This window comes from Notamacropus eugenii, chromosome 4 (genome assembly GCF_028372415.1).
Source record: "Notamacropus eugenii isolate mMacEug1 chromosome 4, mMacEug1.pri_v2, whole genome shotgun sequence".
Lineage (NCBI taxonomy): Eukaryota > Metazoa > Chordata > Mammalia > Diprotodontia > Macropodidae > Notamacropus > Notamacropus eugenii.
Genome location: NC_092875.1, coordinates 219017164 through 219034321, shown reverse-complemented (window position 1 = coordinate 219034321; position 17158 = coordinate 219017164). Strand labels below are relative to the sequence as shown.

At 35.6% G+C, this 17158-nt stretch overlaps 1 pseudogene; it reads left to right on the top strand.

Annotated features, from left to right (window-relative positions):
* Positions 1–16446: 16446 nt before the first annotated feature.
* LOC140502428 (GTP-binding nuclear protein Ran pseudogene) lies at positions 16447–17158 on the top strand (annotated as a pseudogene).

The window sequence follows — 17158 nt, the reverse complement described above, 5'->3', positions numbered from 1 at the left end:
GACTAACTTTATTGCCTTCCATCCTACCCTGTCCCCGCTTTTTATTCTATTCTCTCATTTGACCTTGTCCCTTCCCAAAAGTATTTGCTTCTAGTTGTTCCCTTCTCCCATTTACTTTCCCTTCTATCATCTCTCTCACCCCACTTGTCTCTTTCTCCCCTACTAGAGTAAGATAGATTTTCATACCAAATTTAGTGAGCATGTTATTCCCTCCTTAACCATTTGTGAAGAGAGTAAGCTTCACTTTTCCCCTCTCACCTCCTCCCTTTTCTCCTCCATTGAAAAAGGTTTTTTCGTATCTCATTTATGAGTGATAGTCTGCCTCATTCCATTTCTCACTTTCTCCTCCCATGGGAAGATGATACTTGTAACTCCTAAGAACTTTATCATTATTAGGGAAGTTAGAAGGAGTACTCATCGATAGAGAACAAAGATGTGAGTTGAATATGATGGAAAGATATAAAAAAATAAAATTAAAGGGTATAAAAGAGAGATGCACTGGGAGAGGGGGAAAGGAAAAGGAAGAATGGGGTAAATTACCTTATATGAAAAAGTCATGAAAGAGGTTTTACAATGGAGGGGAAGATGGGAGAGGTGGGAAAAGTGCTTGAACTTTATTCTCACCCAAACTGGCTCAAAGAGAGGATAATAACATACACAATAAACTGAGTTTAAAAATCTATCTTACCCTGGAGGAAAGTAGGAAGGGAAGGAGATAAATGAAGGGGCAGAGATCATAGAAGGAAAGATAGATTGGGGTACATAGTAGTACGAAACAAAACACTTTTAAGGATGGACAGGGTAAAAAAAAAGAGAGAGAGTAGGATAAACAGGGAGAAAATAAGATAGACAGAAATACACAGCAACCATAACTGTCACAAAAAATTACAGTGTCTCTGATAAAGGTCTCATTTCTCAAATATATAGAAAATGGAGTCAACTTTATAAAACTAAGAACATTCATCAAATGGTAAATGGTCAAAGGATATGAATAGGCAGTTTTCAGACAAAGTAATCAAAATTATCTATAGAAATGTGACAAAATGTTCTAAAACACTATTGATTAGAGGAATACAAATTAAACCAACTCTAAGGTACCACCTCACACCTATGAAGTTGGCCAATATAACAGAAAAAGAAAAATGCAAATATTGAAAGGGATATGAAAAAATTGAGATGTTAATGCATTGGCAGTAGAGTTGTAAACAGATTCAACCTTTCTGGAGAGCAATTTGGAACTATGCCCAAAGGGCTATAAAATTATGCATATCCTTTGACTCAGCAATATGACTAGTAGGTCTATATCCCAAAGGGATAAACAACAAAAAAAGGACCTATATCTTCATAAATATTTATAGCAACTCTTTTAGTGATGGCAAATAATTGAAATTGAGGGGATGTCCTTCAATTGGGGAATGGCTGAGCAAGTTGTGGTATATGATTGTGATAGGTTACTATTGTAATGGCAAGCAGGATGTTCTCACAAAACTTGGAAAGTCTTACATAAACTGATACATAGTGAAATGATCAGAAACAGCAGAATATTGCACACAGTAAAAGCAATTTTGTACAATAATCAACTGTGAATGACTTAGCTATTCTCAACAATACAATGATCCAAGAAAATTCCAAAGGACTTGTATGAAAAATGCTGTCCCACCTCCAGAGAAAGAACTGATGGAGTATAAATGCTTATCAAAGGATGCTTTTCTGAACTTTACTTTTGTTGGGTTTATTTTTGTTTGTTTTTTGGTTTGTGTTTTCTTTTACAACATGACTAATATAGAAATGTTTTGCGTGACTGCACATGTATAACATATCAAACTGCTTGCCTTCTCAGTGTGGGGAGGGGAGGAACAGAGAATTTGGAACTCAAAATTTTTTTTGAAATGCTAATTTTTTTCACAAGTGAATTGGCATATTAAAGTATATTTCTAAAGTATATCAAATAAAGATGTATTGAATATCTGTGGGAGGAAAAAATGTCTCCAACCCCAGAATTATGTTATCTTTCTCACTGTCTCCATTGCTGTTTAAACATTTCCCTTTACAAGGCCAGTCATCAGCCCAGGAAAATATAAGATCAAATGTCAAAATAGGAGTATTTGTCTTGGACATTTCATGGTTCTCTCTAATCACAGAAAAGCTACAATTCCCTACTCATCTTGTTAATGAATATCACTGGAGTCATGGTGGTTCAGGTGGAGGTTCATATGAACCTCCTCCTTTCTAAGCCCCCTTAAAGGGACCATGATGCCTGGTGAGATAGGTCTTTCAGTTTTCAGGTTTGGGAGTCCTAAGGCTTGCTTGATTATACAAACATAGAGACTATATGAGACAAAACTTCTCTGATCTGACTGTACTACACACATTATCATGGTAACGAAGTTCTAGATTGAAGATCAGTCAGGAATTAGGGGCAAATGGAGCATAAACACTATGCTAGGCAAAATGTCCAGAACAACCAGAAGCAGAATGAAACTTTCTCATATCATATTCTCAGATTATGCATCTCTCATCTCTATCACTATGAGAAAGATGAGAATGGGTTATTTATGCATTGGATACCTCACAATATTTCAGAACTCAGATATTCAGAGGCTTGGCCTTCTAGGTTACTAGTCTAGACCATAGGTTAGTCTGGACACTTTTGCTGTTTTGACTATTATTGGGGCAGCACAGGAATCTTAGGATACTCATTCCCTCTAGAAGAGTCTATGAAGTTCACACAAACCTACAGAGTTTACATAGTTGGTGGAGCAAAAGATGTGGAGCATATTGTGAATTGGGAAAAATGGTCATTCCAGGTTGAGATGTGTCAGTAACCCATTATCTTTGTGACACTAGGTCATTCTACAGGTTGATCTTTGACTTGGGGGGAAAGAAAGTCTTGCTGGGCAACATGCATGGGCCACAACTCCCTGAGACAAACCAAATTCCCCTCCTTTTTCATAATATAATAGACTACTGTTGGGCAGTTGGAAGTTGAGTAATCCTAAAAACAACTTTGGATGCAATCAAATGTAGGATTTTGTTTGAATACCTTTTAAAATAAAAAAGGATAGATTATTAGCCATGTCTGCCTGGACTGATTCATCATGGATTCATGGAACAAACTCCCTCTAAAAACTGATCCATCATGGGGAATATATTCCATGCCATAGACTGGCAGAGTAGGGAAGATCCTGGAATATTCTACTATGGTCCTTGTCCCTGTTAGAGCAAATGAATGTTCTGGCTATGTTTAATAATTTCTGCTTTAAGCGTATTTGGGAGAGGGAAAGAAGAGGGGTGAGAGCTTGCCAAAGGTCTTGGATTTTTGAAGGCAGCCCTCCCCCTTGTAGAGCAGAGAGATTTTCTGTATTTTTGTTGTTGTTGTTGTTTTTGGTTTGGGGTTTTAGAAAACTGCCTCACTATTGTAGTTCAGAATTACAAAAGAAACTGATTATATTTAAATAGCTAGCAAAATATTTTTAAAATGTATTCAGAGATCCCAAATTAAGAACCCATGATCTAATCCAGCCCATATGAATAAAAAATATCACTTGTACCTACATGATAGACAAGTGCTCAACATTTTAATAAAAACCTCCAATGAGGGAAAAATCATCATTTCTCATACTACTTTGGGAGTAGCTTTAATTGTTCAGAAAGTTTGTTTTCTTTTTCTTAATATCAAGTCAAAATTTGCAATTTCTACCGTTAAGCACCTGAAGACAGAGAAGGATCAGGATAAACTGTTGTTGGAGAAAATTCATCCTCTTGGTGACCTAAACTGCCAGTAAGATTAAAACTGAAAAGGGTACATTAGAAGGGGGTGCTTTTTAAAATTAAGCTGTTTGATAAGTTCCCAATACTCCTGCATTGGTCCTTTTAGACAAGTCACCTTTTTTCCATCTCCTGGAAATTGTTTTACTTTTACTTTTGCCTTCAGAATTTCTTTCTTCAGAGTTTACCAATCCCTCCTGGGTTGTCTTCCCCTATAAAATTTTAGTACATAGAATCCTACCTATTCTTTCTCCAACTATTTTAATTCTACTCCCCTAAAATCTAGGTTGTTTATCAGACCATGCCTGTCTTTCTACTCCTTCTCAAACAAAAACCCTGGGAAAGAGTGGGGAGTTCTCCCCGCGGTACACAACATTTCCATCCCAAACACTAGTTCCAGAATAGAAATTTCCTTCATTGGTTCTTCTACCCTTAAAAGGAAGAAATTATGTCAAAAAACTATTAGTTGCTTTTCTTAGGATAGAAAAATATTAGCGAATATATTGAAGCCATGCAATGCAAACATATGATACTGTTTTCCAAACTCCTCACATATTTCCTTGTTCTATCCAGGGTATCTACAATATTTGTTAATGACATGATGATATCAATTCTGTTTCAGTGTCAAGTGATTTTTATCCAGATGCTTCCTCCTATTCCTTCCATTCTAGTTTCTGGATTTCATAATACATGTTAATATGAAATACCATTCTGTATCTTGCCATACATACTTTTATGTATTATGTTCCTTTTGGATAAGGTATGCTTTTCCAGAGAACTTTATGAATCATGGATCTCACCCAATCAAATCTGTGGCCAAATTTGCTTCCTTGAATTAGACTTTCTAATTCATTTTGCTTGGTATCAACACTTGGTGCATTTATTTATAAATATTTGAGGCTATAGATTTTTGTGCTGACTCCTTAACTGAATTTTGTAGCCTATGAATTTCAATTTCCAACATTATTATCTAGCATGGTGAGTATATGTAGATAATTTTATCCATCCCCCTTTCTTTTCAGTTTAAAATGATTTTCATATTTTCAAAACTCCCTCTATCAATCAATATTTATGAATCTTCCACTACAAGCCTGACACTGTGATAAGGGAATCCAAAGGGAGGCAAAAGACAGAGAGGAGGCACCAGAATTAATAGGGCTAGAGGAAGTCTTCCAGTAAAAGATGACATTTTAGTTGGAATTTAAAGGAAGCCGGGGAAGTCAGTATTGCCAGACATTGACAGCTGCATTCCATCACTTAACTAGATTTTGGTCTTTTCTACATTTTAAGTTGTTGTCTAGAAAATTAAATTTCATTCTCAGATTCATCACCTTAACCACCTGTTCCTTTCCCATATTTACATTTCTATTCTGAAGCCATTGCCTTCATTTGGCAGCAGTGATAACAACAACAGCTGAGACCCTAAGATTTTCAGTTTTCCTGTCCAAGATTCAAATATTAGGCATTGCTTTCTAGATTCCTTCTGGCCATATAGTTTATGTCCTTGCTATCAGCAGAAGTGGGTATTAGTCGTTCATTTTGAAAAGTTTAGGTTCTCTGTCATATCTTGGATATAGGCCCTGGAAGATGGTAGAGTTCCTTATTATTTTTATGGGGTCAACAAAGCTTCCTAAGTGTCTCTGGAAGTATTTCCCAAGCCCAAGTGCTCTTTTCTTTTTTCTCCACCTTTTACTGACAGCATACATGATTCTACATCATCATTCTGTGGAAAACAAAGAACTATTCCCTCCTGCTTAGGGAGACTCACTACTTCTTAGTTCCAAATATTTAGTGGCCCTTCTCATTCTCCTTGATTTCACATTCTTTTACCTTCTGACTGCCCAACACAAGTAGGATTTCCCTCTGCTTCTTCAGACCCTTTTACTTTGATGTTTTCCTATTTTACCCCTTTCTTTTGTAAAGAAATGTGTCATTATAACCTGGAGAACAGAAAAGCATCTCTCTCTGTCCACTTTTCCTTCTCTTGTAGGAGAGAGACCATTTTGTGCTTTAATATATATGACAATCATTTAGACATGGCAGACACAACACCGCATGCCCTAGGAATGTCACTGAAAAACACACCCTGTTCTTCATACATGTTGGAAGTGACACCCTTAATCCTTTGACATTCTTAGGTGTAGTTTCCATCAACTGGAACAAAGTGCTGATGATGCCTTCGTTTCCAGAGCTGTTCCTCTCCTCACTTTTTGAGCACCTTGACCAAATATATAGCTTCCTTTACCTCATCTTTCTTTCTTTTTTCCTTATTAGTATTTTTTATCAAATTACATGTAAAGATAGTTTTCAATATTCATTTTTGTAAAATTTTGAGTTCCAAATTTTTCTCCCTCCCTCCTCCACAAGACAGTAAGCAACCTGTTATTGTACATATACAATCATGTTAGACATATTTTTGCATTAGTCATATGGTGAAAGAAGAATCAGAACAAAAGGGAAAAATATGAAAAAGAAAAAACAAAAAATACTATACTTTGCTCTGTATTTAGACTCTACAGTTAGCATTTTCCATCATGAGTCTTCTGGAATTGTTCTGGATCATTGTATTGCTCAGAAAAGCTAAATTTATCATGATTAATCATCATATAATGTTGCTATTGCTGTCCACAGTCTTTTCCTGGTTCTATTCAGTTCACTCAACCTCAGTTCATGCAAGCCTTTCCTGGTTTTTCTAAAATCCACCTAATTGCCATTTCTTACAGCACAACAGTATTCAATTGCATTCTTATATCACAACTTGTTCAGTCACCCCTAAATAATGGGTATTCCCTCAGTCTCTAATTTTCTGCCACCACAGAAAGAGCTGCCATAAATATTTTTTGCCTTTGTGAGTCCTTTTCCCTTTTTTAACTATCTCTTTGTGATAAAGAACTAGTGGTGATATTGCTGAATCAAAGGGTATATAGTTTTTATAGCCCTGTTATATCCTTTTTTTAATAGCCCTTTGGGCACAGCTCCAAATTTCTCTCCAGAATAGTTAGATCAGATTCACAACTCCACCAAGAATGCATTACTGTTCCAATTTTTCCACATCCCTCCAACATTTAACATTTTCCTTTTATGTCATATTAGCCAATCAGACAGGTGTGAGATGGCACCTGAGAGTTGTTTTAATTTGCATTTCTTATTGAATAACATGTTTGTTTGTTTTTCTGCCCTGTCTGCCTTGCTATGCTTCTCTTGAGTCTTGTATTTAAAGATAAAATTTTCTGCTGAGCTCTGGTATTTTCATCAGGAAATTTTGAAAGTCAACTATTTCATTGAATGTCCATCTCCTGCCCTGAAAGACTATGCTCAGTCTTATTGGGTAGTTGAAGTTGATCCTTGGTTGTAATCCAAGCTCCTTTGATTTCCAGAATATAATATTCTAAGATATGAGATTCTTGAATATAGGATCTAAGTTCTATGTAATCTTGACTGTGGCTCCTTGATATTTGAATTGTTTCTTTCTGGCTGCTTGCAATATTTTTCACTTGACCTGATAATTCAGGAATTTGGCTACAATATTCCTTGGAGTTTTCATTTTGGGATTTCTTTCAGGTGATCAATGGATTCTTTCAATGACTATTTTACCTTCTGGTTCTACAACATTGGGGCAGTTTTCCATAATAATTTTTTGAAAGATGCTGTCCTGGCTCTTTTTTAGATCATGGTTTCAGATAGTCCAATAATTCTTAAATTATCTCCCCTGGATCTATTTTCCAGGTCTGTTGTTTTTTTCCAATGAGGCATTTTATATTTTCTTCTATTTTTCAGTCTTTTGATTTTATTGGACTGATTTCTGAAGTCTTTTAGAGTCATTTGCTTTCACTTACCCAATTCTAATTTTTAAGGAATTATTTTCTTCAATTAACTTTTGTACCTCCTTTTCTATTTGTCCAACTCTACTTTTTAAGGAGCTGTTTTCTTCAATGGATTTTTTTTCTCCATTTGCCTGATTCTATTTCCTGATTCAACCATTCTGGAGAGTAATTTGGAACTATGCAGAAAAGGCTACAAAAATGGGCATACCCTACTGTTTTCTCTTGGTTATGTTTTATTTAGGTTTGGTTATTCTCATGGTTTCTCCTATTCATTTTAATTATTCTATGCAACATGACCAATGTGAAAACATGTTTAACAAGAATGTACTTAGAACCCATGTAAGATTGTCATCTCAGGGAGGGAAAGAAGAGGGAAGGGGGGGAGAATTTAAGACTTATGGAAGTGATTGTTGAAAACTGAAAACAAATAAATTAATTTTTAAAAGAGACAAAATTAAAAAAAAGGCTTTTTTCAGTCTTCTTTGTGCTTCCTTTTCCAAGTTGTTGATAATTTTTTCATAATTTTCCTTGATAATTCTCATTTATTTTCCCAATTTTTCTTCAAAACTCTCTTACAATTTTTTAAGATCCTTTTTGAGCTCTTCTAAGGGGATTTTTTGGGTTTGAGACCAATTCATATTCCCCTTTAAGGGTTCACCTGGAGGCAATGTGGCATTATTGTTCTTTTCTGAGTTTGTGTTTTGATCTTCCCTTTTGCCATATTAGCTTTCTATTGTCAAGGCTGTGTTCTATTTCTTACTCAATTTTTCAGTCTATTTCATGACTTTTAAGTTGAACTCTGTTCCTCAGGCACAGGGTACACTATTCTAAGTTCTTTATGCTGGGAGTCAGAGGCCTGGTCACTGACTTTCCATGCTGAACCTCAGGTGCTTACAGTTTGCCCAATGTGCTGGAAGTGGTCTGACCTAGTTGGACCTGTCGTGTCAGGATTCCAGGCCCCAAAATTTGCCTTATGCACTAAGGCTGGAGGTCTCGCTGCTGAGCTGCTGAGTCAAGAATGAGGTACCTCAGTTGCTAATCTGTGAGGTAGCTAAGAGCCTCCTGTTGGCTTGCCTTGACATCATCTGCACTGAGCTGCTCTCCTCTTTTATCCAAGTGAGAACTTTTCTGAAGTTCTTCTACATTATCTTAAGCTAGAAAATTATTTCACTCCATCATTTTGTGGGTTCTATCATTCCAGAATCTGTTGAGATACTTAATGTTGTTTCTGGGGGAAGTGGAGAAAGTTCAGTCAACTTCCTGTCTTCTCTCTGCCATCTTGGCTCCACTCTCTACCTCATCTTTCCAACCTATTACTATGTTCATTTTCTCAATGGAAAGAAAGTTTTAAGACACAAATTTCTCATTTCTACTATTTCTACTACTTTCCCAATGTACAAATCTTTGTGAATGCTCATATTCCTCTACAGAAAGATCTGCATGGCTTAAGACACTGAAGCACCATTTTCTCTTGATCTCCTCAGCTGATAGTACCTTCCTTCCAGTCAAATTTACCTTGTACTTATTTATTTTGTATATTTCTTGTAAATAATTTTATGGTCTTTCTTCCTTCCTTACATAATCTAAGCTCCTTAAAGAAAAAGGCTATTTCACACTGGGGCCTTTATATAATCAGCCCCTAACAGAATGTTCAGCTTTATAGTAAGCTCTTGAAAATGGTTGTTCACTGAATTCTGAGTACCTAGGCCTTTGTATACTTTGATTACAATATTTCTAATGTCCTCAGATTCCCCTTTTATTGAGTTATCTGGCATCAGGATCTCATGAATCTAATTGTATCCCATCCAATATAATTTCAACTAAAGTTGAGAGTACCTTCAATTACCTCACCTAAAATCCTGAGTCCTTGAAGGGAAAGACAAATTAAAACATTTTATTTAACTATTTTACATTCTCAATGTCTCTCTATTTTCTTTCATTTATTCTGGGGAGAGGAAAACATATATAATATGAAGACTCATCCTGGCTAGGGATGCTATTAATAACAAGGTCAGATTGTATAGGCAATCATAACACCTATAATATGGAGAGAGAGAGAGACAGACAGAGACAGAGACAGAGAGATGGATAGAGACAGAAAGAGACAGAGAGACAGAGAAAGACAAAGAGATCAAATCAGTCAAATACTTAAAATAATTAATTCAAACTATTAATTGGAAGGACAAATACTGAAGCTAAAGCTTAAATACTTTGGCCACATTATGAGAACGCAGGACTCATTGGGGGAAAAAACATGATACAGGGAAAGATTGAAGGCAAAAGGAGAACAGGATAGCTGAGAATGAGATGGATAGCGTCATGGAAGGAATAAACATGAGCTTGGACAGACTTTGAGAGATAGTAGAGGATAGAAGGGCCTGGTGTGCTAAGATCCATGGGATTGTGAAGAGTCAAACACAATTGAATGACCAAACAACACACACACACAAACACACATACATATACATACACACACATATATATATATATGTATGTGTTCATATATGTATGTATTTATATTACACACACATATATAATTTATAAAAGTGCATGCATGTATATTTGTAGATATATAATCATCTATACGTATGTGTGTGTATAAATACACACACATATACATATATGTAGAGGATTTAGATGATTTTTTTCTCCTTTAACCTCCTGGCTCTGATTCTGACTTTCCAGATTTTGCCACCATAACTTAATTGCAGTCTTATCCAGGAATTTCCCTCAGTGTATGTAGCCTCCTCACCTTGGAACATATACCTTGACAGGTTGGCCTTCTCTCATTGGTATGTTCCTTTCAATACCTCCATTTGGGGGAGGGTAGGAGCATGGTAGAAAAGTCAGAAGCAGAGGAGAGAGGAGAATAAAGGCTCCAGTCCTGGTACCTACCTTCCTTCCTGCAGCCACTCCATCTTTTCAGCTCTGTTTTGTGTGTTACTTTCCCCCATTAGAATGTAAGTTCCTTGAGGGCAGGAACTGTCTTTTGCCTCCTTTTAGTTGTCCAGCACTTAGCACAGTGCATGGCACTCAGTATTTCATAAATACTTCTTGTCTCACCTTGTGTTATCTTCCTAAAATAAAGCCTTTTCCTCTCCCAGGGTAAATGGTTTACCTCTTCAAGTTCAGTGACTGTTTTCTTTCAGATTGTCCTGCCTTATTCCTAACATATCCCATTATTTTATTTCTCATTTAACATCTATTATCATTGATTTATAAAATCTGACTTCACATATTGAGAAGTATAAATGTAGTGTTTCTGTCCTTTAGCTGGCATAAATAATGGTAGATCAGCTATACCTGTGCATCATATGTCACACATTCTCTTATTCTTTTCTCTCCTATGCAATTCACCTTTTTTAGTAACTTCCTTAATTCTCTTTGTCCTCTTGACACTTATCTTACAACAATCTCTACAATACCATCCTGTCATGATATCTCCCTTCTCACTAATATATATGCTTGCTGAGCCACTATGAGTGATCTTGGAAAGATCAGGGAGAATAAGAGAGGTGCTGTTGGACAGAAACAGAACAAATAAAATATATCATGATTTTCTTAGGAAAAAATAGATTCATTAAACTCATATTGGCTTTAATGAGTATTTTAACAAAGGGATGCTTTATGAGCATTTCTAAAGGAATCTGTGATCACCGAGAGGCCCCATGTATTAGTCAAGAACAAATCATGTCAGACTAACCTTGTTTCCTTTTTTTTTTTACTGGGTTATTAAAGTAGCAGATTGAAGAAATGGCATACACGTAGTATCCCAAGATGTCAACAAAACACCTGACAATTTCTTTTTGTTATCCTTGTGGACAATGCAGAAAGATAAGGATAATAGTAAAGCTATGCAGCTTCAATACTGGTTGAGTACTTACTGAATTGAGAGAGAACTATTAATGGACTTATGTCAGCCTGGAAGGTAGTCTCCAGTACAGGACCCCAAGGATCTTTTCTAAGTCATAATACTGAATAATTTTTGTAATTGGCCCAGATGAAAGTATAAATAGCATTTTACAACTTATGCAGAGTATAATGTGAGGAGGGATAACTGATATGCTGGAAAGGAGAATTCATTTCAAAATGATTTTAACAGGCTAGAATTATGAACAAATCTTATAACATTTATTAGGGATGTCAAATTTTATTATTCCATGTTAAAAAAAATTTGCTTAATTACAGGATGGAAAATGACTGACTAAACAAGAGTTCATAGGAAAAAACTTTAGGGGTTTTAGCAGACTAAAAGATTAGTATGAGTCAAAAGTATATCATGGAAGCCAAGAACTGGAATATTATTTGGGGTCCTTAAGTCATATCTTATGTATAGTGTTTGGGTCCAGGAATCAGAAAGGTACTATGACTTTCAGAACCAAATAGGTTGAAGGCAGATGAAGAGCATTTAGGAAAATCTGATTTTCTTAAGTTTTAGGAAAATGCAATTTTCAATGCAATTTCATTGAATCAAAGCTTCATCATGAACTAGACCTCGCTCTTGTAAACACCAATATTCTGTTGGTGATCCTATATTGCTATGATCACAGAATACTATAATCTCTGAAGAATGAAAAGAAAAAAATACAATCAGTGTAAGGGGCCTGAAGCATAATAACAGCAGTGAATTACATGTAAATACAATAAAATATATCTAACAGATATATTACTGGAAAAGTATGTGGGACAATCCAATACAATCCAGTAAACAATTTCTAAGCACCTATTAGAAGACACCATGCTAGGTGTCATGAATCCAAAACCAAGACGCTATGCTGTTAGATAATAAAAGAAAGATGACCCGTGAATATCCACTAGGTTGTACTAGATCCACTTAAATGTTGTGACCTAGAGGATTATTCCCAGCATGCTGAGTAGATTCTCCCATCAAGGATTCATTGGAAGATCATAGGCAAAAGTTACAGGAAAAGATGGTATGGATGTTTGCATTCTGAGCCACTAGAGGGAGCAGTCACACAAATCATCATAACATGGATCCGAAGAGCCAGAGATGCAGTGATCACCTGTGACCTGGAATACCTCCAAAGTGTGGCCCAAATCAGATTAAAATGTAATTGGGAAATATTTCAAAAAACAAATAAAAATATAACATAGAAAAAATAGAGATACTGCACATAAGAGAAGAAGCAATAAGCCAGAGAAATAAGGATAGGGAAAAATCTAAAGACAGCTAGTGAGGGGTGGGGTGGGATGGGGAATACCTAGTTTGTATTGCTTCATTAGCTAGAAACATCTACAGTCATTTAAATTAGGGGTTCACAGTTTGCCTACCCATCGGATCTTTGAAAGGCTACTTCTGTGAAAAGTGTCCTTCACACTACATCCTCCTAAATGGGAGGCTGCTATATTAACAGATAGCAGACAATGTACCCATCCCCACACATAAGCTATTGTTTTGTGACTAACTTTTCTTCTTGAAACTTTCTGGCTTGTTGCTTCAATCTATCCAACTTGGCTACCATGATTACAGATAATGAACATTTCTTGCTCCCTTAGTTTTATAAAAATCCAGTGTTCTTTGTTTCAGAAATTATGAAAAATACTTAAAGGTTGGATATTTAAGGTAGTGGGAGAAAGGGGAATTCTTCTCTTTATATATGAATCAAGGAGCAAAATGGACTCAAATATGAAAAATTTGTCTTCAAGAATTGCAGACCTATTCATAAGATATAGTGTTTATGTATGCACACGTTGATATAACACACAATACATATATACAGATATACATCTATGTATGCATGTGTTCTTATATGAGTGTGTGTACATGTACATATACATACATTTCATGGAATGAATAAAATAGTGAATATTAAAGGAAGAATAGGGGCTTCTTTTATTTTATTATTTTAATGTCAGAGAAGTAAAGAGAGGAAGGATTCTCTCCTTGACTATCCCACTATCCCTCATCTTCAACAGTCATGATCCTTAAAGAAGTATACAGTGAATATGTCAGCACAATTTGGCTTACCTTTCCATAGTATAGTTCCTCCTTCTAATTATTAGGATGATCTTCATTTCACCATTTTATTTCAGGAATATTATTGAGCCTGGCTTAGTGGTTAATAAGGTCTTAGATGCCAGAATTTATTTAACCATAACAACCTGCTTCTTGAAAGTTTGGCTGCTGTTATTGAAATGATCCTAAGTGGTGAGTTGTGGGTTTTTTTTCCCTCTCCAAGAATAAACCCTGTCTAAATAATTAACAAGTACTATGGGATTAGAGAAGAGTGATAGAATATAATGAGAACATTTGTTTGTCTCAGTCACAGGTTTCTTTTTCTCCAAAGAAAGGAGTATAAACATTGCCTGGAACCTCACCTACTCCAACACAATGAATTATAACAAACCTCCTTTTGTCTGCTGTTCCCCCCCTTCCATATGCTATTTATAATTTTCTCTATCAATTATTGTCCATACATCATTTTAGAATAAAAATAGTAACTGAAGTAAAGTTTTAACAGGGCAGTACCTTTCCTCTTTCAAAAGTAATTTGTGGTTTTAATTAACTAAACAGCAATGGCTGATGTCAGGATTACATACATAGTGACAAATAAGTCTTTTAAGAATGCCTAGAGTGAAAAAATGTAATTTGTTAGGGTGTGTTTCTTATCATTTAGGTCAATATCAAATAAATCTAAACCCTGCATTAAAAAAAAGTTAGTAGAGTGAAAATTCTTAATTAACTAGAACACAATCTAAAGAGTTATTTATTCTATAAACAAGTTTCTTATGACTAAAAAAAAAATATTGCGCATACATATTTGAAGACTAGCTTTTGACAATTTCCTTCCTCATCTAAAATCCTAAAATATTCTAGAGATTTCATTTTAGGATACAGATTAATAATTAGGTATGCAGGACAGTTGGTATATCAACCAACAACTTGTGTCACTAGGAAACAGCAGGATTACCTAATGCAGCAAAAGAGTTGTCTTCTAACCTGCATTATGCTAACAATTCTGAGCAGATTTTTCACTAAGATTCCATTTCTCCTCTTTCTCTCCAACAAGATTGATTTTAAGAGAAGCTTCTTGTATATAACACAAGGCAATTGCTCTATTGATATTCAATCTTACAGATGATTAGAGTGCTGGATCCTGGAATTTATGGCAAATGCACTTTTAATACTAAATTACTATGATGCTACTAGTGCTTCATATTTCTTTCACCTTGCAAGTGTAGCTCACAAAATTATGCTGTGCTAAATATATTGATTGTGGATGGGCTCCCAGAACTCTTTTTTAAAAAGTCTTTAAAAAAATGATTCCAAGATTAACTTTCAAATATCTCTTTTAAAAAGCCCATGTGTTTTAACCTACCAAAGATGAAGACGATTGAAATTAGTAGCAAAACACCATATTTAACATAACATATACTCTGAAGCTATTTCTTCCACTTCAACTTTCACTGGAAGGTCAATAAATCAATAATTCAACAAGTCTTTGCATTTATTATATGTCAGGCTGGGGTCCAAGAACATGGCTACTAAGTTCCATTTGGGTTCTAGAGGTGGCCCTGAGAGGTTTTCTAAAATACACATGGGCAAACACACAGACACACAGACACACACACCATGAGGTCCTACCAGTGTGTGCTGCTTATCAGTTAACATAATGATTATCAGTTATTATCACTCAATCAAATAATTAAACAAAGTCATAATTAATAAGGTAAATAAAGTAAGAACAGTTGACACAAAATCATCTCCCCCTACCCTCTAAATTTTGCAACATACTCTCCCACTAGTAAATATAGAGTACATGGGTAAGTGGATTCAAACTCAGAAACCACAAGTAGTAAAGGTGTAACTCAGAGCTCTTTTAACTTCCCCATACAATGCTATAGTTGTTTGTTTGTTTCCTACTGGGCTATTTGTCAAACCTTAAATTAGTCTGTCACTGGTTCCTGATATCAGCTATTCCAGGGATGTTGCTAAGATAAAACAGGTAGATGGGAAATATGAAATCCTCTAGACCTTTTGAAGCTCACAAAGGTCCTAGTGCAATGGTGGTAGGGGGGTGTTGGGAAGAATATGGAGTTACTCTCCTCCAATTCCTTTTGAGGGGTTTAGCTTGAACATCCTCTCTTCTCTGCCACCAGATGAAAAATCTTTCTGCAATGCTAAACTAGCTTCTGCTTTTATATAAGCACCTCAGTTCATGATTAAATCCCTCACCAAATTGGAAAAAGACTTCCTATTGCATCTAATTGAAATGCCTTTCAAACGCTAATTTCAAATCTAATTCATTCAAAAGGCCCATGTCTAGTTCTGATCTATTGATTCAATCAGCAAGTATTCTTACTTAACAAAAATAATTACTTTTAAATGTTCTGGGATAATAAATGGAGTCCTGCTGTTACACAAGTCAAATTCACCAAGCATTTATTTAGCACTTACTATGTACAGAATAGAAAAAAGGGAGAGGAAAGAAAAGTAGAGGAAAGGTTAGGGGGATTTATTAAGTCATATAAAGTCAGGTACTAATTAAATAGAAATCTATAAAAACACAACTAGAAGTCGCTAAAAATAAGGAATATATGGGTGGAGCTGGCATCATTTCAACATCACTTTCACATGAACTATTCAAATGATGGTAGAATACATACACAAACACACACAGTGTTTGGTTTAGAAACATATTAAATAAGAGGAAAACTGGCAGGAATACAGAAGAGAGTATGGCAGAAAAAAGGGAGGGTAGATTCAGAGAGACATTAGTCATAATCAAATCAAACTCAATTAATTTGCTTATTCAGTTATGAATAAGTAAATTATGAAATGAGTATTTTATTGTGTTACAAAATTAAAAACAAAATTCATCTACCAGAACAAAAGGTCAAGAATATTGAGGGGTGATCTTTCCATCATTCAGTTAGGCAGAGATGGAGATACTTCTGGAAGAACCATCGTGATGGCCACCCAAGGAGACCCCCAAGTGCAGTTCAAACTTGTATTAGTTGGAGACGGAGGTACCGGGAAAACCACATTTGTAAAACATCACTTGACTGGTGAATTTGAGAAGTATGTAGTCACCCTGGGTATTGAGGTCCATCCTCTCATGTTTCATACTAAGAGAGATCCTATTAAATTCAACGTATGGGATACAGCTGGCCAAGAAAAGTTTGGTGGTCTGAGAGATGGTTATTACATCCAAGCTCAGTGTGCCATTATAATGTTTGAAGTAACATCAAGAGTTACTTACAAGAATGAACCTAAATGGCATAGAGATCTGGTATGAGTATGTGAAAATATCTGTATAGTGTTGTGTGGCAACAAAGTAGATATTAAGGACAGAAGAGTCAAGGTGAAATCAATTGCCTTCCATAGGAAGAATATCCAGTACTATGACATCTCAGTCAAAAGTAACTACAACTTTGAGAAGCCTTTTCTTTGGCTTGCTAGAAAACTCATTGGAGACTCTAATTTGAAGTTTGTTGCCTTGCCTGCTATTGCATCTGCAGAGGTTGTCATGGATTCATCACTGGCAACACAGTATGAACAGGACTTACAGATTGTACTCTCTGATGAAGATGATGACCTGTAA